Genomic DNA, 26,397 nt, shown 5'->3' with positions numbered 1-26,397 from the left:
CATATCACTCATCCTCATCCTCACCCACACCTCACTGTTAGCCTGGGGCTACACTGAAAACTAACCATAACACTTAAGCTAACTCTATCATAGTCATAACTTCACCATATACTTAACCCTAAACCTAACCTTAACGCTGGCCCTAAAGCATAACCTCACCATTACCTCCACTTCACTGTTAACAGAAAGACAAACAATCCTTATCCTAACCTAACCATCACCATACCTTCACCCCAACCCTAACTCAAATCTAAAGCTAATCCTGGACATAACCCTGAACATAACACTCATCCCCACCCTCACCCTCACTCACACTCCACTGTACACTGAAAGCTAAACTGAAACTTTGCCCTAACCCTAAGCCCCGATCTAACTCTAAGTATAATGTTATCAACCCAGTGAACTTAACCCAAACAAAACCTTAATCCTTATCCCTGACTGGACCCCAGATTCCAATATCCTAAACTTCTGAGCCAGATTTATAACCCCAGAACCAGAACTCTGGAGTTAAATCCAAATGTGAACCCAAAATCCTGAACACAAACACAAAGACTACATTGAATATGAACCCCAAGCCCAGCCCTGAACCCTCATGCTGAACCCACCTGGATAACGTGACACTTATCTGAACCGTAACCCTCACCCCTGAACATTAACCACTGACTCTCACCCTAATCCCTCACATGTAGCCCAAGGTATGTCCACTTCTGACCCCCGTTGCATATGCTGAAGGAGTGCAGCAGAACCATTTTTTAGTTTCTTGCATAGCCCTTTAATTGTTAGGTTTTGTCTAAACAGATACTCATTTCTTTTTCTTTCCTAGGTTTGTAAATGTACATTCTTCACTCCTCCTGACTGTCCTGGACTTGGAAACAGCCTCAGGTGCTCCACAAGTAGACGGCGGCTTGGATGCTCCATGGGCCCAGTGAGAGGCAGCACATGGGACACTACATGGCAAAGCTGGAAACAGCTGAAACTATCCATAGGGATCCCACAGACAGGGGTTGGTGCTGTTGGGAGTTTATAGCGCAGAGCAGATTCTCGAGGTGGCTCTCACCACGGCGATAATCATGGCTCCCATTGCTGAGCAGAATGTGGGGGTAAATTCCATTGTGTGGGTGCTGGACATCAGCTCCCTGGGGTATAAAGGGCACCCTGGCCATGGTTTCTCTTCCTCTCTGAAAATTCATGTTGTGCTGGTGAGTTTGTTTTAAATAGAAATAAAGATGAGTCATATGTTTGCCCAGAATGAAGAAGGGTGGAGGTGAGCAGCATGGGAGAATCTGAAAATGATGGACAGGCACAATCAGGAATATGGCCTAGGGAGCCACCGCTTTGCATGGCAATGAATGCCTTTTTGACATGATGAGTGTGGCATCAATTGCTGAACTTTGGGTGCTTCCTCTCCTCAGCAGTTTAACAAAAAAACTGTCTTACTTTTCTCCTGTTCTACTTCCTTTTGATTAAAGACCAATGAAGATTTCAGGTGGGTGGTGGTTGGCATTATAAAGCACAAGCAGAAGCGGGGGAACGTGTTCCCAGAACTTCCCCTTGCTGAGATCACCCCAGCCGTGGACGGGAGGGAGAAAGGCTGTGTAAGTCCTCTGAAGGACCAGGTAGGACAGCACTGAGCAGGTCTGCCTCCGAGAATAAAGCCAGAAACGAACTGGCATGCTTGCCTTGGTGCACTGTGAAACAGTGCACAGTTCACTAAGTTTTAGAAAGTGTTCCAGGTAAAAGAGTTGTTGTGAAAGTCTATTTCTTTAGTAGACTGAGAGGGGTTTTTTTCTTTTTGTTTCCAGGTCATTGTGCTTCTGGTTAGGCATTTAGTGAAGCTGGTGTCCTTGAAGGACAAGTGTTCAGGAAAACCGGCAGACTTGTTCCACTGAGTGAGCAGAATCACGCGGAATGCTTCGGCCCTCAAGGCAATAGGGCTGCAGAGGTGGACTAATGGATTACGCATTCCAGTATGCTCTTGGCAACGGAGGTGTGGACTTGGATCTATTTTATCCATATCATACAAAGGTAAGTAAAGCTGCTTGCCTTATTATCATTCAACCTCTATGCAGAAATATAGACAGAAAAGTTGGAAAACCACCTTACACACAGCAAGATTGATTCTTTGTTATGTAGAATTCAAACCAGAATTTTTTGGCAGTGTGTTTTTAACAGAGTTATTCACTCTGTACCCATAATATTTGCCCCCAATGTTTCCATTTGACATCACTTAAACCAGATCCCCATTATTTTATTACATCATAAGTGTACTTAATGGACTGGCTTATTTTACTTTTAATTTTTACATATTCTTAGAATTTTTAAGTTTTCCAAAGTATCTTATTACTATAATTAAAATAGGAAAGAACCCATTAACACAAATATCTTTCTGCTGACATCCTAATAGTACAATAACAACATCTCAGTGAGTGGTTTCATATGCCACTTAAGTTGTTTACAGAAAAGATTCCTCCAATTTACATTTGCATGTGTTAGATGAGGACCTATATCCAGCCTTCATTAAAAATAATGTTTTTAAATTTTACCTGGATCTATGTCATTAACTGAATTTTGAGATGTTTTCCTTACTGTGGTCGATAGTCTGGGTTACTGTCACATGGGACTTGGAGGTCCTCACACAGCATTCACTATTACTTCCAGGCATTTATTATGGTCCACATTGCAATAGTAAAAACTTGAATCGTGGCATTCTGGTGGCTGGCTATGGTCTGAAGGAGCAGAATCAGATGATAATAAATATTGGATTGTCAAGAACACATATAAAATGCCAAAAATTCTTCCATTTGAAACTGAAAGGGAACACTTTTTAGAGTCAATATTTAGATACAGAGCTTCAAATCCTGAGCACAATTTGGAAATCCCAAATTCTTTATCCTATTTAAGGTGAACTCTTATGTATTAATGTTGGATTATAAGGTTGAGTTACTGATTTCATTTGCTAGTGTATTTAGATTGTTTCATTCTATTTCCAAATGTGAAAAGTTTCCTAATTCTGAGAAACATGTGTCCCCAAGAGTTTCATTTCCTGTCTCTAAATCTGCAGTTATGTGAAAGGTTTCGCAGATAAGGACGTTATGTGGGTTTAGGACGCAAACTTGAACAAGAACTGCCTGATTCTTTCTGAAACTATCTTGGCCTCTGTTGCACTGTTAAATCTCATATGTTACTGATAATAAAGATAAATGTGTTCAATTCTTTGAATATATAGGGAACCCCCTCATATTTCAGATGTCGTACAGGCCAGGGATGAATGGCTGTGTAAACATGGCCAGGGACTGGAAAAACCACTGTTGAATTGCCTCCCTGGGCAACTATCCACCTGTGTGAGATGGCAGTGATTAAGGGGATTCTTTGAGAGCAGAACATCCATTGAAGGAATTTTATCTTAAAATTTACGAGATCTTATTAAGTGTAACAAAACACTTGAATCATTGATATCTGTGTGTGGTTTGAATTCTGTGAAATTCTTCACAGGTGAAATGTTATCCTTTCTCTAATTATCTCTATAACCAGCTTTTAAAAAATAACCTGAAGTTTCATGTTTTAAAAGAATGGTAAAATTTATCTCTTAAAATATTTTCATATGCATAAGTTGGAATTTTTCTGGTTTTAATCATAAACTTTTTGTGTAGTCAAAATATAAGAGGTCCATAAAGACATAAATGAATGTCCTAGTGGTCCAGTAGGCACATGGCTGAGTGGCCTCTCCTTGTAAATATGCAGATCTTACATGAGCTGCACTTTATCTCTAGTTGAACCCCACATTTGAATGCAGCAAAATATGATAAATTGCCTAACAGACAAAGTACACTTAATAAGGAAAAAAATCACATTTTAGAAAACTGAACACATATACCTATGATTTCTAAACTGGAAAAGGACTTTAGAAATCATGATAATTTGAGCCAAGATGTTTATAACCAGACGAGGTTAAGGACAAATGTCACAGAGCTAGTTTCTGGTGTGTCTTCCCGAACTGCCAGTGGAGACCACGTGGCTATTTTGCAGTTAAGGAAGGACTAGACACAGTGTGTTGCCAAGAGTGCTTGTGTTGGATCTGCAAGGGGAAAAGGTCAGCTCCCAGATTTGAAGATAACCTTCAAAAGAGAACTCTCATCTCAGAGTGGTGAGATAGGTGAGAGCACCCACATTGTGATCTGAGTCCTAATTTACACCCAGCTTCCTAATCCCTCCATTTATTTAAAAAAACTGTCTACATGCTGCATTCTAAAGAGGAAAATATACCCATCTGTTCTGTGTGTGCTTAAAATCCTCATGCTCCCTGTTAAGGGTGTGTAAAGTGTAGGTGGAAGTATTTAGTTAATGTTGCCCATAAGTCCTCATGAGGCCATGACATGGAGAACAACTGGGGTCTCACCCACAAGAACTCCAGCAGCTCCAGTTGAGTCCATCTGTGATGGACCACATGCCCCATAGGACCTTCAATGGGAAGTTCACCCATAGGTACACAAATCCAACTGTGTAGCCTAAAATGACAAATATTAGGGGTTTGGAGTGAAATTGTGTGGTCTGTGATAAGAATGTCAGGTGTGACCATAGGAAGATTTGGAGGCTCCAAGATGAACCCATTCTGCTGTTTGGACCCTGTACTGAAAGTGCTTGAATTGATGTAGTGGCCACAGTATCACAGACCTCCCTGTGTGGAAGAGATTTTCCCAAACTCAGCGGAAACTGGTGCTGCCCAGAGAGGGAGGTGCTGAGAACACGGGAGGAGGAGAGTGTGAAAGGGTCACAGAGGGGCAGGTAACTAAGCCTGGAGAAAGGGGGCATTTGAGCAGAGACTGGTGGGTTGAGCGGTGGAGAGAGGAACTACACACAGGGAAGTAAGAAGTGATGGAGCTGAGGTCTGGGGTCCACAGTGGGTGTCAAGGGCACAGGAAAGCCCTGGACAGGTTAATGAGGGCTGTTGTGGCACTGTTCCTGGGAAGCAAAGGACTAGAACCTGGAAGTGTGCCTGAAATTTGGGTCCCCGGCACGTCTGAGATGCCTGATCACCCAGAAAGTGTCTTTGTATGAACCTATGCAGGCTTGTGGGGCATAAATCTCCATAGTTCCATCAGATGTCAGATGTCTTTGGGTGGTGGGGACAGGGCTGAATTCCTGTAGCATGAAGCCTGCCCTGAAGGGAACATCCTCAGACAGTGGGCCAGGATCCCCCAGGATACTAAAGCAATTTATGATATTTCCTCAGTCCCAGGGAAACCTCTTCTGTCCCATGGGGTTTGGAGTGGCTCACAGGGACAGCAAGGCTCCAAGGGAAGGGCAGAGTCCATGTGGTGACAGGGAGGGCAAGGCCACTTAACACAAGAGCCACTTGAGGGAAAATTGCCCGTAGCAATCTTTGGAAGATGTATCTCCCACAGTTGTCTGAATGCCCGATAATAAGACACCTCCACGACTGTCATCTAGCTTCACCTTGGGAGGCTCACTCCAACTGCTCGATGGAATCCCCGATGTTTAGCTCAAGACTCTGAGAAAATGTCCATTTTCTGATAGGAATGGAAGTGTGAAGACCTCTTAGATGTGTAAACAATTAGGCTTCTAATAGATATTTCTGTAACTTTAAAATATATGTGTATGGTTTAAACTTGGGAAAGTTCCAGACTTCATCTATCACAAAATTATTTTCAAAAGAAGCCAAAATCTTGAAATAAGTAAAACAGAATACTGGCTACTATGAAACTCTTATAGATAGCATAAGTATCAGTTCCCTATTTTCCATAGAGTTTCATACTTGCTATCATATTTAAATTGAATAGGAAGGAAATCATCCAGAATATTTGAAGAGGAATGAGGTTCTGGGAGGGTGTACTTATAACCCTCCTGAGTATGTCTTTAGAGAAGAACAGACTGAATGGTTAGGGGAACTCCATTCAGAACAGCATGTGTATTTCAATCATTATCAACAAACTTTACCTTTGAACCATGATCTATTCAACCACTTCCTGTTCTTTCAACGTTTTATTCTGGAAGAAGACATTAATGATAATAAGGAAAAATTTCTGTGTTTCCCTACAGAAATTTAAAATAGTTCTTTTTTATTGTTTCACAGTTTATTATGGAAATTTTAAATCATATTAAAAAGTGGAGGGAATACAGTATAATGAAACTGAAGACCAATCACTAATTTTTAACAAATATCACCATTTTTGATTCTTGTTTCATCCATCTCCCACTTACATTTATAAGGGAAATACCATATGATATCATTTCACTTACAAATACTTCAGCAATTATCTCCCACAGAAAAGGACTTTGTAAACAAAAAACAACACACAAAACCATTATTATGCTAAGCAAAAGTAACACCATTTCTTTCATTAGTTCATTTACTATGCAGAACACATTCAAATATCTCTAATTTGCCTACAAAATGCCTTTTTTACAATTGTTTTGTTTGAATCAAGATTCATGGAAGGCCCACTGTATCTGATTAATGTATTTCTCAAATCTCTCTGCCTCTGTTTTTCATTGATATACAATTCATACACCACACAATTCACCATTTTCAGGTGTATGATTTAGTGGCTTTCAGTAGGTTCAAAAAATTTTACAACCATTACCATACCATTAATTCCCTAATTTTTTTATGTTTGTATTAAGGTATAATTGATACAAAATCTTATGAAGGTTTCACATAAGCAACCTTGTGGTTACAACATTCACCCATATCATCAATGTAACCCCCAGACCCCACTGCAGGCACTGTCCATCAGCATAGTAAGATGCTATGGTCACTACTTGTCTTCTCCATGCTGCACAGCCTTGCCTTTCCCGTGGGCCCCCTACATTATGTGTGCTAATCATAATGCCCACTAATCCCCTTCTCCCTCCCTCCCTCCCTCCCAACCTTTGGTAACTGAGAGCCACTTATTTGGAGTCTGTGACTCTGCTGCTGTCCTGTTCCTTCAGTTTTGCTTCATTGTTATACTCCACAAATGAGTGAAATCATTTGGAAAGTGTCTTTCTCCACCTGGTTTATCTCCAGCTCCATCCATGTTGTTACAAATGGTAGGATTTGTTTCTTTCTTATGGATCAATAGTATTCCATTGTGTATATGTACCACATCTTTTTTATCCTTCATCTACTGAGGGACACTTAGGTTGCTTCCATTTCTTGGCTATTGTAAATAGTGCTGCAATAAACATGGGGTGCATATGTCTCTTTCAAACTGGGCTGCTGCATTCTTAGGGTAAATTCTAGGAGTGGACGTCCTGGGTCAAATTGTATTTATATTTTCAGTTGTTTGAGGAACCACCCTACAAAACAAATGAACAAATAGAAATAGACTCATAAACACAGAGAATGGACAGTTGGCTACCATGGAAGCCGTGGGCCTGGGTGAAATCGGTTAAGGGCTAAAGAGGTACAAATGCCAAATTATAAAATAGTTTTGTCATGGAGATGGAAGTATAACATAGGGAATATAGCTCATAATACTGTAATAGCTTTGTATGGTGACACATGGTAACCACACTTATCATGGTGAGCATTCAGTAATGTATATAAGTGATGAATCACTAAGTTGTTCATCTGAAAGCAATATAATATTGTATATAAATTATATTTCAATTAAAATATTAAAATTAAAACAAATTTTTAGAATGAGTTTGCAGTTAAAGAATTTATTTAAACCTTAAGTTCATCATTATGTCATATTATATCCTAATCCTTGTTTTGATAAATTTCTATAGTAAATGATTTTTATTAACTATGTAACAATCTGATGGATATACTAAACTAAGTCACACAATTTAGAAAACAGGACCATTATGCTGGATAATATCTTTAAGCCTTCTTCAACTCTGGTAAAGTACAATGATTTACTATTTGTGCATCTAGATTATTTGCTTATAAATCCACCATCTTCCTTGTTCGTGAAATATGAACATTGATGTAGAGCATAGCAGAATCACGAAGATTTCAAGACTCATTCTTTCCACTCAACCACAAAATGGACCTTGTTATGAGCTTTTACCTCTCAGAGATTCCATGGAAATTTCCCTGCTATCTGTAAGCAGGGCCCAAATAATGAGAGCAGTAACCACATCATGAGACTGAACCCAACCAACACTAAACCCCGGTTATCAACAGACACAGGTCTGTGGAAAATTTCAAATCTTTCCCATGTGTGGCCAAGGCGTCCATCCTGTGTTTTCATTATACCGCAGATCTGGAAGAGATGGTCTAATACCTCCCTCTGGGACAGAAAAAGAAGTATATTTGGTCTTTGTCCATGTTCCTGGCCCAGGGCTCTTAAAACCTTGACATTTCCTGAGTGATAGGAATGTCTTTGGTAATTCTGAACAAGCCCCTTCCTATCAGACGTGGGTTTTGCTAATGAAGTAAATTTTGATGGGGGGCCCCCAGATAGCCTCAGGAGGGGGGCTGGTCATCAGAAGGACCAAGTGATAAGGCTGGAACTGTCAGCCCCATCCAGACCTCTGGCTGGTGAACACACTGAGGTGCTGGGAGGGTAATGCACCAGGAGAGGCACCACGCTCTGTGCCCGGCCCCCATATCGTGCCCTCTTCTATGGGGCTGTTCCTGAGTTGTATCCTTTAAAAGCAACCCGTAAATGTCAGTAAAGTGTTTACCTGAATTCTGTCAGCCTTTCTAGCAAATCACTGAACCTGAGGAGGGGCTTGTGAGAGCTCCCCCCACCCCAGCCAACTTAGAGCTGGTCAGTCAGAAGCACAGGTGGCTCAGGACTTACAGGTGGGTGCTGAAGTGGAAGCAGTCCTGAAGGACTGAACCCCTAAATCTGTACAATCTGATGCTAACTTCAGGCAGTTAGTGTCAGAATTGAACTTAATTGTTGACACCCACTTGGTGTCTGGAGAATTGATTGTTGGTGTTGGAAAACGGCCCAGACTTCCTCTATGGGCTTCATTTCTGCTCCATCTGTGCTCTAGACAGAAACAGTACACAGGAGACGTTGCGTGAATGGACACAGGTTAGAGAAGAGGCACACAGAAGCTGAGGCTCGTGTGTGGTGTGCAGCTAGGAAAAGTTCTGTTTGTTACGAAGTTTTGGCATGAAGAATGACAATGCTTATGTAATCCAAGAAGAAAAATCTCAAGAAGTAAAAAGAAACAGCGAAACAGTGATTTACATGGGCCATGACTTCAGATTCACAAGAAATAGTGACTCCTCCTAAGGCTTCTTTTCCTGAAGAAGTAAAGTTCTGAGAAGCCTGAATTGAGGGAGAAAAAATGAGGCGATGAGACCAGGCTTGCCTCAAAGGTAACAAAATGATATAAATTAATAATATTTTCTTCTCTATTCTTGCTTGCAAATACTTCCTCCCCACTTCCCTCACCTCCCCCTGCCCTCACCCCTCGCCACCCAACACACTCTAGCACACCGAGGGACCTGGACAGAGCAGGGGTCTGTCCTGCGTTAGAACATCAAGGGTCTCCCTATGTGACATCACACACCCTGCCCTGTCCTTTGGTACCCACGGTGAGGGAGAAGTGAATCCATGACTCCTGAAGAGTTAAAAAAAAAACCTTTATGTGATGCATGTCCTAAGCATATTGACATCCAATCCTCAGAATAGCTGTGCAGTATCATCAGTACATGATTTCAAACATCAGGAAACAGAAGCCCAAATCTGCAGTTAATGAGTAACACAGTGGAGTTCTGAATTCGTAATTATCTAACTGCAAGGCCACTTTTTTTCAACTCTGCTCCTGACACTGATACCCAGGATTTCTTACTATAACAGACAGGTGAATCCTGAGCCTGAATAATAACACAAGTACTCTACCCAAAGATATTTAACATTGTTACTAATTAAGCAAATGAATGTTAAAGCAATAAATGACATTTAACATTTACTACACCTGCAGATTGAATTCTTATTACCAGAATTTAACAAAGCCAGCCAGGTAATCTCATTTCAAGAACCTGTCTGAAGAAAAGAAAAATTATGTATGAACCCTATCCACAGAAAGATATATGCAGAAAGATATATCCACAGAAAGTAAGTACAGACTTACTTTCATTTATTATTTATTTATGTTTAAATGAAATATAGCTGATAGTATTATACTGGTTTTAGTTACATGAAATAGTGATACCACTGTAAGCATTACTAAATGCTTAACACCATAAGTGTAGCTGCCACCTGTCAACAAAGGAATACATTACAATATTATTAACTGCATTTCTTATTCTGCACTGCCTGATAACTAATTTATTTTATAATTGGATGCTTGTGCCTCTTCATCCCTCACACATATTTCACCCATCCTTCACCCTCTCCCCAGTGGCGACCACCAGTCTATTCTTTGTGCTTACTTTTGTTCTGCTTGTTTATTTGGTTTGATTTTTAGACTTCATGTATAAATGAAATCATATGGTATTTGTCCTTCTCTCAAACTTATCTTAGAAAGGAAAAAGCTGGAAAGAACCTAAATTTCCTTCAATAACAAACAAGTTAAACAAATTGCAGTGTATCTATAAAATAGAAAATGTAGCTGTTCAGAACGATCATACAGATTGGGAGTCAGCAAACTTTTCCTGCAGAGGACCAGATAATAACTATTTTAGGCTTCTTTTCTTTCTCTCTTCATTTGGCTTTTTGTCTCTTCATTTCAATATAAAACTCATTTTCCAAATTATTTGCTAGATTAAATTATGTAGGTTTCTTCCCCACCGAATATTGATGGCACCTTGATCTCAGATTGTGCTGTGCCATTTACATAGCTGTTTCAATATAAATTTTTAAAAATTGAACAAAATTAAAAATTCAGTTCCTCAAACTTCCCACATATTGTGCTCAATAGCCATATGTGGCCAGTGGCTACAATACAATACAGACGCGCCCATTAACGGTCCACTGCGCTGCGCGTGCGCGTCGCCTCTGTGACGGCGGGGCGGGCTCACCTGCCTTCTGACGCCTCTGGCTGCAGGGACCCTACAGAACAGATATGGAATACAGAAACCACTTTTGCAGAAAGTTGTATTCTACAGCGCTGCTTCAAAACATCACACAAATGTTACCCTCATGTTACAGTTGAGGAAACTTAAGTTAGAGATACCATTATTACATAGAGCTCCACACATTCATACCCATTCTCACAATACTACGTTCACACACCACTCCTCTCACATTCTCTGCTATTGGTGAATTCTCATGAATTACGCACTTAACAATTCCATAGCACCACAGGAATCTATTCTAAATTCAGAATCATGGAAAGAAAAACCGTTTTCTTACAAGTTATAAAATGCTCAGTCGCAGCGTCTGATTAATCCCAGACGTCACCCTCAAAGTTGTTGTCACCCCATCCCCTACACAGTCTCACACACAATCCCAAAGGTTTATGTTGCCGTCTGGGCCCCGGTACCCGCGGCAGTCGGGACGATCCCGGCTCTGGACTCCGGCGCTCCGATTCCGTTGAGCTCCGGGTTAATTCCCAGCGGGGTCGACCGTGCGGGCGCGGAATGGCTGTGCCCTTCTCCGCGGGCGGAATCGGTCCCGCCCCTCGGGGGCGGGGTGGCGGCGGCGTTCTGGCCTGACTGGGACCCCTCGCGCTGCCGGGGTGAACGCGCCCTCCGCCCCCGTTTCCAGCGGTGAACTCGGCCCCGCGCCTGGGTTCTACGCAGGCGCGAGGTGGGAGATGTGCCCATTAACAGTCTGCCGCGCTGCGCGTGCGCGTCGCCTCTGTGACGGCGGGGCGGGCTCACCTGCCTTCTGACGCCTCTGGTTGCAGGGACCCTGCGCGCCCGTGAACTCACCCCCGTGGGACAGGGACAGAGTCCCGCCAGCTGAGAACCGCGCGGTTCCAGCTGCTGCTGTTGCTTCTCCTCACTGTTCAGAGAACGAGGCTTTGTGAAGAGACCTCCGTGATGATGATTTACGCCTGGAAGTGACGTCGGAGGGGGTAAGGCCCCAGAATAACAGGCCCCCTTCAGCCACTGAGAGCCCCGTGGTGTGGGGAGGAGGGGAATGGTTTCTCTCTTTCACCTGAGGTGGCGGTGGGTGATGGTCCTAAATTGTTTTGTCGCCCTGGGAAACGCTTGATATCATACGATTCTTTCCTCTCGATCTACTTTTTCCAACAAAGGCACACAGAGGAAAGGGAAAGAATATTGCACATCTAAAATGCTTGCCTACGATAAATCGCTCTTTTTCTTTCTTCCCTCCAGTTTCTTAGTTTTCAAGATGTTCTTTTGTCTTGCAACATCACTAAGAATGAACGAGCCATTCAGTGACTTGTCCGTGGGCATTGCTCTCCCCGTGAATGATGGCACTTCACAAATTGGCTCACTAGTCAAACTCCACCCCGACCACATTACAACTCTGCTTTCCACCCAATGACAAATCAGCCCTTCCTAGTCTAAGATTTTTGATGAAAGATAACTATAACTTCTGGAAGAAATGTGAAGCCTTTTATTTTAACTTTGCCATGGAAAATTTCAAGGAGTTATAAATAATACCAACTCCAATGTGTGTCACCCAGCTATAATTCCAAACTTTTCCAAATGTCCTTATATCTCTCCTTCCCCATATTCGGTAGTATTTAAAAAATTATTTTATCCCTGTGTATGTATATGTAACCAAAAAGGGCATCATATTTTTAAATAACCACTATGATGCTACCCCAATTTAAAATTAAACAATAATTCCATAATACCATAAACCTAGTACTTATTAAAATTTTCCTAATTCTTCAGAAGATAGATAATTTGAAGATACATTTTTACAATTGATTTGTTCATATCATGATCCAGATAAAGTCCACACCATGCATTTGGTTGCCAAACCTCTTAAATTTCCTTAATCTATAACAGTTTCCCTATTTTTTGCTTTTGTTTTAATTGGTGCCAGTGGTTTGCAGGAACACTAGGTAATTGTCCTGTAGAATATCCTCCATTCTTCTGTCGCCTGGGTGCCCCCTTATGGTGTCAGATGATTTGTCCCCCTACTCCTTGTATTTGGGTAAACGGGCAGTTAGATTTAGACACTTGGTCAGATTCAGACCGTATTTTCCTAAATCACATTTTCAAGCCAAGATAATTCATAGATGGTGCTGTGTACTTCCTATTACATCATATCCTAAGGCTTTTAAAGTCTGGTGTCCTACTTCAGGTGATGCCATACTGATCAGTATTCAGTTGCAGCCCACTTAATCCTTCCTTTAAAAAGTTCCCCCTTCTCTTTTCACCTAAAGCATTCTCACTAGTGGAAGCAGGGATATTACCCCCAAGGGGCTGAAACTTGATTTTCGGTAGTGAGGGGACAAAGCTCTTGTTTGTGGCCCTCCAAGGATCACAGTACATAAACGTGTAATTCATTCATGGTATGAAAATGTCATGGGTAAGGAGTAGCACTGAGGGGAAAAGCTATTGCAAAAGCCTCTTTGGGAACTACTAATGAAATAAAAATTAAGAAACAAAAGACCTAAAGTTTATATGACATCCATTTATGATTGATGCTGAAACTTGTTATTTATTAAAGGTTACATATAGTGATTTTTAAAAATTCTGTCAATTCCTTCTATATTTCTTAACTGGAGTTCTGTAAATAAGAACTTCTCTTCATCAACTATTTATAAAATTCAGTTCATATGGGAGAGAGAGACCGTATCCCTCCCTGGAGCAAAGGTCAAGCAGGCTTACTGCCCATTAGAAAAGATAGGGCTTTCCTAAGTTCATGGTCCCTGCCCCATAGTGCAGCCCACGGCGTGCATGTGGGCATCTCCCTGGGTCCATTCATGCCACCTTCATGGTACTTGGGGACCGGAGAACCCGATGCAGCGAGGCTGATACTCATGCTGCTTGCCATGACAAGAATAATAAAGTCCTTGTTCTCCTAAAAAAAATTTCAGTTCATATAGGAAAGGCAGGATAATCTACTTTATTCTTAATATGTATATATTAGTTTTCAGAGAAATGAGGTGGTGTTCTACAACCTCCAAAAGAGTCCCGAAAGTGTTTGTTTTCAGTACCATGAGACGCATGGTTTTTTAAAGAGAGATTTGATATGTTTCAAAGCATTGTAATCCTTCTGTATTTCTTAACTGGAGTTCTGTAAATAAGAACTTCTCTTCTTATTTTTTATCTCAAACTGCCCTCTCTTCAGCCAGTGGGAGCCCTTTCTGGTCAGCATCCAAGTCTTTCTGATGTGATTCTATTGGAATCGATAGCTTATTTGCTTCCTAGCACAAGTTCACCTTGTACACTTGCTGTGCCAGACCTGAAATAAGCCATTTGTCTAAGGAGTTCTGAATCCTCTTGAGGGCCCGGCATATGGAGACCACAGGCTGTATATTAGTATTGATTGTCAAAGGGCTGTCAGTTTTCTCTAGGCCTTTTCATTTGACAAATCCAATAAAAACTAATTTTTGATGTATAAACCATAAATAATGATTTCAAAATTGTGTTTCCTCTCAGCCCAAGATAATGGTTTTTTTCTTATTTGATTTTATACTTGTACCTCTCCTTTTATACTGTCTCAATTGCCAACAACATTAATATAATTCATTTGTTTTACCCTAAAATATACTTCAAATGGTTTCAAAAGAACAATAACACTATTACTGCTCTCAGAATAGGGAAGGTATTTTAAATTTCTTCTGGTTATCACATTTTATATGTTTAAGGTTCATGTATTTTAATTGGTTATGTCCCTTTAGTGTCTTAAGAATAGTTTCATAACACTGATTTTTTAAAACTTTATCTTGGTATAATAACTATACTTACACAGAGAAGTTGCCCCCTAAAATAGAACTTTCATATGCCCTTATAAAGTTGTCAATTAATATTTTTCGCTTTTGTTTGATCTTTCTTACTATATACATATTTTTGTCTGAACCATTTGGTAGTCATTTCCAGATGTCATGTTCTTTTATCCATAAATATATCAGCGTGTCTTCTAAATACAAGGACTATCACTATAGTACATTTATTAAAATCAGACTCCAGAAACCCTCAAACCCCAGTGTGAGCATCTCTCACCCTATCCTTGCCGCCCTGTATTGGCTCCTGGCTGGGCGGAGGTGAGGAGGGGACAGAGACAGCCACGGATACAGCTGAAGGAGGATTCGCAGAGCTCCACACAGCCACTCTCCCAGCCGAAGGAACAGCTAACCTCTCACATGGTGAGACACATATTCATGCAGTCTTGCAGGCACATCAGCAGACACACACACACACACACACACACACACACACACACACACACACCACCCACCCACCCATATTCATGCAGTCTTGCAGGCACATCAGCAGACACACACACACACACACACACACACACACACACACACACCACCCACCCACCCACACACCACCACCACCACCACCAACACCCACCCACACACACACACACACACCACCACCACCACCACCAGCACCACCAACACCACCACCACCACCATCACCACCACCCTCAACTTCAGCTCCCCCCGCGTCCTGTCCGGGCGCTACCCACAGGCCGCCTCGCGTCAGCTGCTACGCTGCTTGCCTCATTCAAGCGCAACGCTGACCACCTAGAAGGAAGGGGTGTTTCACCCAGATACTTCAGGGAACTGCAGTCCAGAATGCGAACGACCAGAGAGAGCCAGCATCCTAGCCCCCTAATTCCTCTCAGTAAGTCACTTTGACCAGCTGTAGTCATGGCCGTGCTACAGCGCTGTCTGGCGTTTCAGCCCACAGTTTATTTCCGCCGCGGGGTCCTCTGGGACCTGTAGTGTGGCCCGGACTTCCGGAGCGCGGAGCGGGGCGCTTAGATTTCCCAGGGTTAAAACCCGATCCCATTGCTACTTTCAGAGTGGTGGAATCCGGAAGCCCTAGCCTGTGGAGGGGAGGGTAAAGTAGAGGAATCCTGGGGCCCTAACTGTTATTGGCTGAGTACGATGCTGTTTGTCCCAGGATAGTGTCTCGGAGGCCACGAAGAATGATGGCAGCAAACAAAGGTATAGAGTAACCAGCAAACCTCTTTTAATGAATGAAAAGAGAAAGCTCCTGCCACCAAGGAGGAGCTCCAAGGAAGGATGCCGAGAGTCCTGTCGGGCCTGAGGTTTTTAAGGCCTGATGGGAAGAAGTCCTACCCTCACGGTACCAAATAGAGAACTGAACTGGTAACATCAGAACCCACTTTTGATTGGCTGAAAGTCCAATGCTTCATTTGCATGTGCTGAGGGCATAGCCAATCAGAGCTAAGCTGTAGGTACTTTTTGAATGGCGGAGTATGACGGGTTTTGTTTGTTTTATTTATTTGTTTAGAAACTTACAAGGTTTCTGAAGCTTAACGAAACTTATACCCTAGGATCCCTGAACTCCTATATGCCTCCATCCCTCTATTACCTGCCTCACTAAGAGCCAACAGGCCTGTGGGGGAGGAAAGCATAGGGAGAGAGACTCTTTCCTGTTAGTGTGAGGGCGTTTACTCTAGTTCGTGACTTTGGGGTATGGTTGTGCTGCTGTACCTGACAGTTTTATTGGTTTTTTTTAATTAAAGGAAAAAAAGTTAATGCAACATGCAAAAAAGTGCGCTACTTATACAGTAAAGTTGGATAAATTTTCGTAAATTGCTCAAATCCATGTAAGGCCCACCCCAGAAGTCTACTGGTCTCCTTTGGAGGTATCCATCATCTGGCTTACAACAACATAGACTTCTTTTACCTGATTTTGAAATTTACATGAATGTTGTATGTGCCCTTTTTTTTAAATATACTTTTTTATATACTATTACATAAGCATATATACCCTTTTCCCTCTTTTGGTCTTGTTAGGCAGGAAAATAGATATGAGCAGGGTGGAAGTAGAAAAATGCCAGCAAGTCCACTAAAGAAGACCCCAAATTAATCATTTAAAGCTCAAAAAGCCAAGAGCAACTTGGCCTGGAATGTTTGAATATTTCCCAGATAAAGGAAGGTACCTCAGCATAGCCCATGTCTTTCTTGTGTTAATCATGTAGGCCCAGCTTAATTTCTTTTTACCTATATGCTGTTTTCTCCTTCAGGCCCTAATTAATGACTTTGTAACCTAGGCAACTAATTTAGCATGCAAGCCCAGCCATACACAACACAGTAAAAGACAGGAAAGATTCCATCTTAAATATTGTATTTTACTATCCAGGAAGTTAAAAATGTAATATTCTTAACTTATTCTTCAGCAAACAGACAATAGCTCAGCCCGCCTTGGGGGCTGGGCAGGCAGCCTGTTTGATCTGCTCCCAGACCTAGCCGCCGGTATCCCAGGGAGAAATCAGAGCAGCAACTTCCCTGTTGACTTAATTCTAAATATTCAAAGACCACTTAATAAGTCTGCAACCCCAGCGCTTAGTCACATCCCTAAGAATTCTAAATAGGGGGAACCCCCAACCTCTCAGGGCATTCCTCTCTCTGAGGTCGTCCCCACTTTCTAAGTGTGTAACCTTTTAATCTTAAACTCTTTGTCTCCAACCTTTGAGGGCGCTCCTCTCTTACTGAGGTTGCCTGCACTTCTTTATCCCTAGGTAACTTTAAATAAAACTTTTACTCTGCTTCACTACAGTGTCTCTGCCCTTCAGTTATTTGTTGGGGTGGTGACCAAGACCGAGAAAAATATACACTTCCCCAACAGTCTGACTTTTCACCAAATATTCTGTTTCTGAGATTAATTGATAAAGTTAATTTACTGTTGATGACATTTGTCTTTTCAGCTTGGGCCTACTAAGATTAGTGTTCTATGAACATTCCTGGTTTTTGCTGTGTACATGTGTGCATCTCAGTTGCACCTACACGTAGAAGAACTGCTGGATCACAGATTATACATGTTTAGCGTCAGTAGATACTGCCAGTTTTCCAAAGTTGTTTTCCAATCGCAGTTCCACCAAATATGTTTTATACTTCCAGCTGCTGTGCATCCTAACACACTTAATAATCTGACTTTTCTTTTTTAACTTTTTTTGTGGGCATGTGTGATTTTACTTTTAATTTCCCTGATGTGTTTGTTTATCTTCTGTAGTGGGAGAATGCCCAGGCAGCTTTAGCATTTATCATGGACAAACAGGGAGACCAGGAGGACCTAGATATCCTTGCAGAGGTCTGAGCTTTCTGTATTGGTATTGATCCCATGTTTTCAATACTGCCTCTTTCCAGATCCTACTCCCTTTAAGAACAAATGGGACTCGAGTAAAGACCTGCCCCTCCCTAAGATGGACTCAAGGCCACATGCCCTGGTCAAGGTATGTTAGGGACATGATGACGACCAAGATTGCAAAACAATGCTTTCTGGACATTGTGGTGCCAGGAAGTGCCCTTGAGCACAGATTACTTTGAGGAATCTGAAAATTACATTGGAAATAATTTTCAGATTGGACAGTGGATTGGTATAACTTTATAGATGGGTTTTTTTGGGCCAATACCTACCTACAGAAGTGTTTGTAACTGATCCTGCTAAATGTATTGTGGGAGTAGGTTTGTTGATTATAGGTAATAGTTCTCTTGATCATAAGGAATGTTCTCAATGCGGAAATACCATGATTGGAACAGTGATGGTGACTGTGGGTAAAACTGTAACTTTTCCAGAATATCTCACCTGGCTTTGGTACACCTGCATATCAACAGGCATTCAGAAGTGGAAAGAAATATGGCTTTTGTGCATTTGCATCTTTCCTCAGGGGTGGAGAAGTTCATCTCTGTATCAGTGGGTAATTACCTGGGCAACTGGAGGGCTTATCTGTACCTTAGAGGTGAGGGGGAGGGCTGGTTTTGGCTGCTGCTGGGGCAGGAGAGAGAGAGAGAGAGAGAGAGAAGAGGCCAGACTGCAGTTTTGTAAGCAATAAACGGGTTTTAAACTTTATTTCTCCCTTTGACTGATTTCGGTTTTTAGAGGTATTTTGCCCCAGGATTTCCTCTCCCCAGACTTATGGTGACACAAGTACAGGACCTGGAGCCTACTAGACCTCCCCAGTTTAGTCATGTAGTTACCGTAAAGAAGTATACGGGACACGAGGGCAGGGGGCGGGGAATAGAAGAGGTCAGATGATCACCCATGTGACAGTCAGAGGTGCTTAGACAAACTGTCACATGACAGCCCTGGTAGACAATAGAAAAAGCCAATGTGGTTAGGCACCTCACTGGGGACTCCTACAAGCTCCGTGTGGTAGGCATCCCTCTTACATATGCAGTTCCAGATTTAACTATTACAAAGTCCATAACGCAGACTGAAAGTGTCTGTTTTACAGTGGAGGATGAAAGGAAAGGAGCGACACACAGCAGCAATTCACCGGAGAATTCCGCTTTATTAGGGAAAGGTGCTGGGTTATATAGGAAGGGGCATGAGCTGATTGAGGTGTCACTTCTACGGGGCTGGTGGCTATTGGCTAGGTGCTGGGGATGGGAGGGGGGAGAGGTGATTGGTCTTCAGGTGGCGCCATCGGGAACCGAGGACCCAGAAGAGAAGCTGGAAGTTCGCCGTCTTACTGGTGGGGGCCCTTCATTCTCCCCTTTCTCCTCTATGGGGTTGTGGACGTTGCTTTTCTCTCTGACTGCCTCCTGTTGAACGGGGGCGGAGAAGGGAGTGAGGGCTTGAGGACTGGGAGGAAAGGGTCTAATTGCTTGGAGAGATAGGCTACTGGGGCAAAGGATGGGCCATAATATTGGCCTAGGACTCCTAGAGCTTGACTGGACCTCTCATGAATGTATAATGAGAAGGGCTTCGACAAATCAGGAAGATGGAGAGCTGGGGCTTCCACAACAGCTTGACGGAGCTTAATGAAGGAGTGTCGGGGTGAAGAGGATAATGGTTCTTCAGGGGGGCCCTTGCTGAGGTCGTATAGGGGTCTTGCTAACAGGGGAGGTTAGGGATCCACGCTCTAAAATACCCAGCCAGGCTTAGAAAGGAAAGGATTTCTGTCTTGGTTTTGGGAACGGGCAGGTCAGAGAGGAGCCGTTTTCTGTCTAAGGTAATGGACTTTCTTTGTTGAGATAGGAGGAATCTGAGGTAAGTGACAGAAGGGGAAGAGATTTGAGCTTTGATGGGGGATACCCAGTAACTTCTGGAAGCTAGAAGGTTAAGCAGGGAGGCAGTGTCAAGTTGAGACTGTTCTCACGAGGGACTGCAGAGTAGAAGATTGTCCACGTATTGTAATAAGGTGGACTCGGAATGATCATGATTAAACTGTTTGAGGTCCTGAGCTAGGACCTGTCCAAAAATATGGGGCCTATCTCGGAAGCCTTGTGGCAAAACTGTCCAAGTAAGTTGTTCAGAATATCTTGTGCATGGGTCCGTCCAGGTGAAGGTGAAAAAATCTTGGGAGGAGGGGTCCAGAGGGATAGAAAAAAATGCATCTTTGAGATCTAGGACTGAGAAGTGGGAGGCTGAGGCAGGGATCTGCGATAAAAGGGTGTATGGATTTGGAACTAAGGGATGGATAGGGACAACGGCCATGTTGATGAGGCGAAGGTCTTGGACGAGGCGGAAAGATCTGTTGGTTTTTTAACAGCTAATATGGGGGTATTAAATGGGGAGTGAGTGGGTCTGAGGTAATTTTTGTTTAAGAGATCTTGAATGATGGGTTGGAGGCTTATGAGGGCTGAAGTGGTTAGGGGGTATTGGGCCTGACAGATATACTGGGAGGGGTCATGTAATTTGATAGAGGCAGGGGGACATAGAGCCATGGAGGGGCTGGTAATGTCCCAAACTTTGGGATTTACAGGGTGTATGAGGGCGGAACCGGAGCTTTCACTGGGTAGAGGGGGGTTGTCGGCTATGAGGGCCATCAGAAAGGGAGTACTGGGGGCTGTGGGAGTGGATATAGTTATGGAAACATGGAGGAGCGAAAGGATGTCCTGTCCTAGTAAAGGGATGGGACACTGGGGCATAACCAGGAAGGAGTGGGAGAAAGGTATGGGATTGTCTTGGATTGTGCATAAAAAGGGGGGGGGTTAATGGGAAAATCTGTTTACTTCTTACCCCGACTACAGGAGTAATGGCAGGCATGGTAGGGCCCCGGTATTCTCGCAAGACTGAGAAGGTGGCTCTGTATCTAGGAGGAAGGAGATGGGGCGACCGTCTACTGTTAAAGTAACCCTGGGCTCCTGTTTGGTGATGGAAATGGTTGGGCGAGAAGCTCCCGGGCCCTGTCAGTCTTATTCTGCCAGCCCCACTATGGCGGGCTTAGGATGGGGGTGGTTTGTCCAGCCTCCCCTTCGGGTGGCTGGGCAATCAGACCCCCAGTGGCCCATTTTGTGGCATCTGGGGCATGGGGTGGTAGGAGATCTGGGGGAGGGGCATGCCCTTGACGAATGTCGTTCTTGTCCGCACTTGAAACAAGCTCCTGGGGGGTGCTTGTTTGTAGAAGGGCGCCCAGGTTGTGGTTTTATCAGCTGGGCCAACATTTGTCCTCATCTGTCTGACTCATTCACCTCAGGTAACGCCCTCTGGGTCCATGCACGTGGTTGCAAACGGGAAGATGTCATTTCCAGAGCCTTCTTTATTCTAGCAATAATAGCATTCTCTTGTTCACAGGATAAAGACCAAAGTCCCTAAAATGGCCTGGGGCGACCATGCCTGTGGGGCCACACCGCTTCTGCCTGGTCTCATCTCACACTGCGTCCCTTACTTTCTGCTCTCAGACATGCTCTCTTCCTTCAGCCCCTCTAACGAGCAGGTCACTTCCCACCTCAGGGGTTCGGCACTTGCTGCTTCCTTGCCTGGGACAGGGCTTCCCCACCTCCGCCCTTGGATGGCTCACCCTTACCTCCGGTCTCAGCTCCACCGCCTCCTCAGGGAAGCCCTCCCGGTATTACATTCCCCAAGAGCCCAGACTGGCTGTGCTCAGCAATGAGTGTAATTCTACATTTACTTGAGTGTTTTTAACTGCTGTCTATCACCTCACTAGACTGTGAAACCCTGAGGACACACACTGTGTCCTCTTTTTCTGCCCTGCATTGTATTTCTAGTCCCCTGCACAAATTGCCACACGGCAATTTTAGTGGTAGATGTGTTTCCAAAGATTGCATGCCCTTGGGAAGATGCCTGTAGCTGTCATACCCTGGGGCTCGGTTTTTCCTTCTATAAAATGGACGTGGTATCAGTGCTTCCCAGGGGACAGTAATTATAAGAGATATAAGGGACTCTTGTTATTCATTTACACAGAAGGAACCTGGAACCATCTTAATGCATTCTTGATTTCTGCATTATATGTTTTAACTATTTCTTTTTTGCCTTACCAATATTTCTAAGTACTAATAGTGCACCCAGAATTGTTCAGTGTTAATAATGACAATGATCTGTGTTCAGGGAACTTACAATTCTATAGAACTGATATAACCCTGATCAATCAAATAACAATATTTAGGTCTTCTGAAGTGCACACACTCGTTTATTACCTCTCATTTTAATGTCTCGACCTGAATAAGTGTCTGTATTATCTCCACTTCACAGACAGAGAACTGAAAGCTAAAAGATTTAACATAACCTGCCCGGAGTCAGAGGAGAGGAGGGAATAAGCATAGTAACTTGCATCTATGAAGTGCTTTTCATACTAAAAAATGCAAAGCTCTTAGCAATGCACAATTTAATTCATCATTATAACAATGCTGTGAAGTTCCTCAAGAAGTATTGATATTCATATGAGGGAAAACTTTTAAAATACAGTTGTATAGCTAACTTCATAACCATCCACGCTGATAGGATGAAAGTCTTATTTCACATCACACCCAAACATGTACTACTGGGAACTTCATGGAAATTCCAGTGAAGAATGAATTCCTGAGGTCAGGATTCTCCCAGCTATCTTGTTTCCTGCACCCAGAGTTTAAACCAAAGCAAAAGACACATTTGAGGGAGTGAGTGTTAATTTTGAGTTAGTCAAACACGACACTTTTCTATACTTAGCACTGTGACCTTAGGCAAGAAACTTAACCATGAATAAACCTATCCTGTTGTGGGTAAAACTGTAATATTTCCAGAATATCTCACCTGGCTTTAGTACATCTGCATATCAATGGGCGTTAAGAGGTGGAAAGAAGTATTGCTTTAGTTCATTTTCATCATTCCTCGGGGGTGGAGAGAAGTTCATCTCCATATCAGTGGGTAATTACCTGGGCAACCGAGGGCATGTCTGAACCTGAGAGGTTAAGGGGAGGGGCCGGCTTGCTGGCTGGCTTCTTCCCGGAAAGAGGAGAGAGATGGCCCTGGACTGCAGTTTGTAAGCAATAAACAGGTTTTAAACTTTATTTCTCCCTTTGACTGATTTTGGTGTTTAGAGGTATTTTTGCCCCAGGATTTCCTCTCCCTGGACTTACATCTGTCATTAGCAGAACTGGGAAAATAGCTCAACTACACATACAAATACTAAAAGGAAATCGTGGTCCAGCAAATAGCTGTTTAATAGTGGTTGACATTAATATTTATATCTATTAGGAATAATAAGTGGTTAGTTCAGCTTTTTAAAGTTGTAAACAAATGGTCAAAGGAATTAGACAAGAAATTGTGAAAAACAAACATGCATGGAGATTCGTTCAAAGTCAGGAGGGGGCAGCTGAAACTGCCCAGCAAGGGCCATCCTCCCACTTTTTCATTCAAGGGCCTCCTGCTCCCCACATCAGCTCCTATGGGACTCTTGCAAAGTGGATCTCAAGCCAAAGCTGAGGACGGCTTCCCCAAGCTGGTTCTCGGGGAGAGGGAGACAGTGTGGAGAGAGATGGCGACTGGGAGGATTTCTCAAATCCCGAGAACAATGTAAAGTTCTAAGCCTCAGAGATGGCAGGAGATGCTCTGGGGGCATATTCTGGGAAGTAGCTGATTGCGGAAGTAAGAAGCAGGACAGAAATGTTTTCTCTGAGAACACCAAAGCCACGCCTTCCCTGGAAGATGGCCAGGAACCTTCCACCCTGCCCAAGGTGTAGCACACTATCCGAGACGCCACCTGCTCGGGAAACCACGACTAGGCGAACAGGGTGCCCCCTTTAAAGCACTAATGTCTTTGCTGAAGAGAACTGGGCATGGAACCGTTCACTGCTTCGTGTCATATGGGTCATGACTCTGCTCCTGTCCTGATAGCCAGCTGAGAACGCAAGTTTCAGGAGGTCAAGCCCAGCAGGGAGAGTCGCTTTGGAAATGATGGCGCAATTTGGCAAAAGCCTACGAAGCCTGGACATCAGGGGCATGAAGGCGGGGGGACAGCAAAAGTTCCGGAGGCCACATGATGGACATGTGGCTTCCTCAGAGGCTGAAAGACTTTCCACATGTGATTTGAGGTAGAAACGGTGAGACGGAGCAGGGAAATGGGACAAGGGCCAGGCCTTTGTAAAATCTGTTCAGCCTGCGAAAAAGGCCCAGTGTATTCTTTAACTTAATCTATATTTAACCTAAAATAAAATTTTAAAAGATCTTGCAGCCCCTTAATCAAGTCAGTAACTATGTAACCAGGACCTGAGACAGACCTGCAGAGAGTCCATCCACATGCACCTATATGGGTAAACAATGCCAAGATCTGGCTCAGCAGTCACCCGAACAACCCTATTCTTAAGACAAAACTCCAGAGGAATTATGGATCACCTGTATACACCCTGCATTATGTCATCCCCCACCCAAAAGGCCTTATAAAACCCCAAACCCTGAACCCTTAAGTGGGCCTCCGCCTCTCTGAGGCTGCCTGCACTCCTGTCTGAGTGTGTACTGTCTTATCAAATAAAATGTCTAGTTTCATAAGCCTATTACACTTGTCCCTCTACTCTTTTTCATGATACAGACAAGAACTTGCCAGCCTCTACCTCTAGGGTCTGTCACTTTGCTATTCCATGTGGCTTTCTAGTCTTAACAGGATCCTTTTCTCTCTTCCTACTTTATTCCAGACCAGCAGGGAAGTGGAAGTTCTCAGAACATAATCTCACTCCAACCAGTGCTCTGGAACTTCCCAGAATTCTGGGAAAGTAAAGATATAATTCCTGCACCATGCAGATCAAGTGGACCCTGGATACCAGGTGACCCTGGCTTTAGGAGTCGGCAAGGGATTTGCCCCGTGCCGAGCAGAGATTCCATGAATTTTCCTTTATTCCCTCTGTTCTTCCTTATTCTCTACTGTCTGCATGGCTGCTGACATTTGCTTCTACTCTTGCTTTAATGAATTCCTTTCTCACTGGCACTTTTTCAACCTGACTAAGAATTCTTTCCCGATCAGAGTCAAGAGTCCTCCCCCTTCCAGTTCAGGTTTCGGGTAGTGAACAGAGAGAGACCTCCCCAGATGCAACTGCCCAGCAACAAGTGTTTTCTTGTACAGCAATTAGGCAAGGAAACAAATAAAAAGCATCCAGATTAGAAAGGAAGATCTCTGTCTGTAGTTGACATGATTGTATACGTGGAACACCCTAAAAATTATGTACACACACACTTGTTAGAACTAGTAAATGAATTCAGCAAAGTTGTAGGATACAAAATCAGCATGCAGAAATCAGTTACATTCTTATACACTAACAATGAAAAATCAGAAAAGGAAATTCAGAAAATAATTCCATTTCAAATATCCTCAAAAATAATAAAATACTTAGGAATAAATTCAACCAAGTAGACAAAAGACTAATACACTGAAAATTACAAAATGTTACTGAAAGAAATTAAAGACAGTACAAGTAAATGGAAAGATATCCAGTGTTCACAGATTGGAAGACTTAATATTGTTAATATGACAATACTAATTGGAGCAAACTGCAGATACAATGCAATCGCTATTAATATTCCAATAACAGTTTTTGCAGAAATAGATAAACTCAACCTAAAATTCACATGAAATCTCAAGGGACAAGACAATCTTGGAACAGGGGAACAACACTGAAGGTCTTACAGTTCAAAACTTATTACAAAGCTATGCTAATCAGTGATGTGGCAGTGGCATAAAAACAAACTTAAAGACCAATGGAATGAAATAGAGAGCCCAGAAATAAACCCTCACATGTGTGGCCAAATGATTTTCAACAAAGTACCAAGACCATTCAATGAGGAAAGGACCGTCTTCAACAAATGGTGCTGGGAAAACTGGATATCTACATGCAAACAAATGAACCAAAAAAACACCTTACACCACATACAAAAATTGGCTCAAAATTGATCATAAATGTAAATGTATGAGCTCTTAGAAAAAAACATAGTAGGAAAGTTTCATGACATTGGATTTGGCAATGATTTCTTGGGTATGACATAACAAGCATAGGCAACAGAAGAAAAAGTAGATAAATAGGACTGCGTCAAGTTTTAAAACTTGTGTGCATCAAGGGACACAACAAAGTGAAAAGTTATCTGAATGGGAGACAACATTTGCAAATCATATACCTGATAAGGAATTAATATCTAGAATATATAAAGAACTCCTAGAACTCAACAAGAAAAAAACAAATAACCTGATTTAAAAGGGG

The 26,397-nt window shown here is 42.8% G+C and overlaps 1 long non-coding RNA gene across 3 annotated transcripts in view; it reads left to right on the top strand.

Annotated features, from left to right (window-relative positions):
- Positions 1-1,787: 1,787 nt before the first annotated feature.
- LOC118971504 (uncharacterized) overlaps positions 1,788-26,397 on the top strand; it is a 43,892-nt gene continuing 19,282 nt past the window's right edge. The window contains exons 1-3 of one of the 3 annotated variants that reach the window (XR_012124387.1): positions 1,788-2,025; positions 11,764-11,934; positions 18,139-18,224. This is a non-coding gene — a long non-coding RNA (uncharacterized lncRNA). The remainder of the gene's footprint in view (positions 2,026-11,763; positions 11,935-18,138; positions 18,225-26,397) is intronic. The other 2 variants (XR_012124385.1, XR_012124386.1) reach the window with 2 other exon arrangements.

Source organism: Manis javanica, chromosome 13, assembly GCF_040802235.1.
Source record: "Manis javanica isolate MJ-LG chromosome 13, MJ_LKY, whole genome shotgun sequence".
Taxonomy (NCBI): domain Eukaryota; kingdom Metazoa; phylum Chordata; class Mammalia; order Pholidota; family Manidae; genus Manis; species Manis javanica.
The sequence above is the reverse complement of the archived record's forward strand: the minus strand, read 5'-3'. Positions and strand labels throughout refer to the sequence as shown.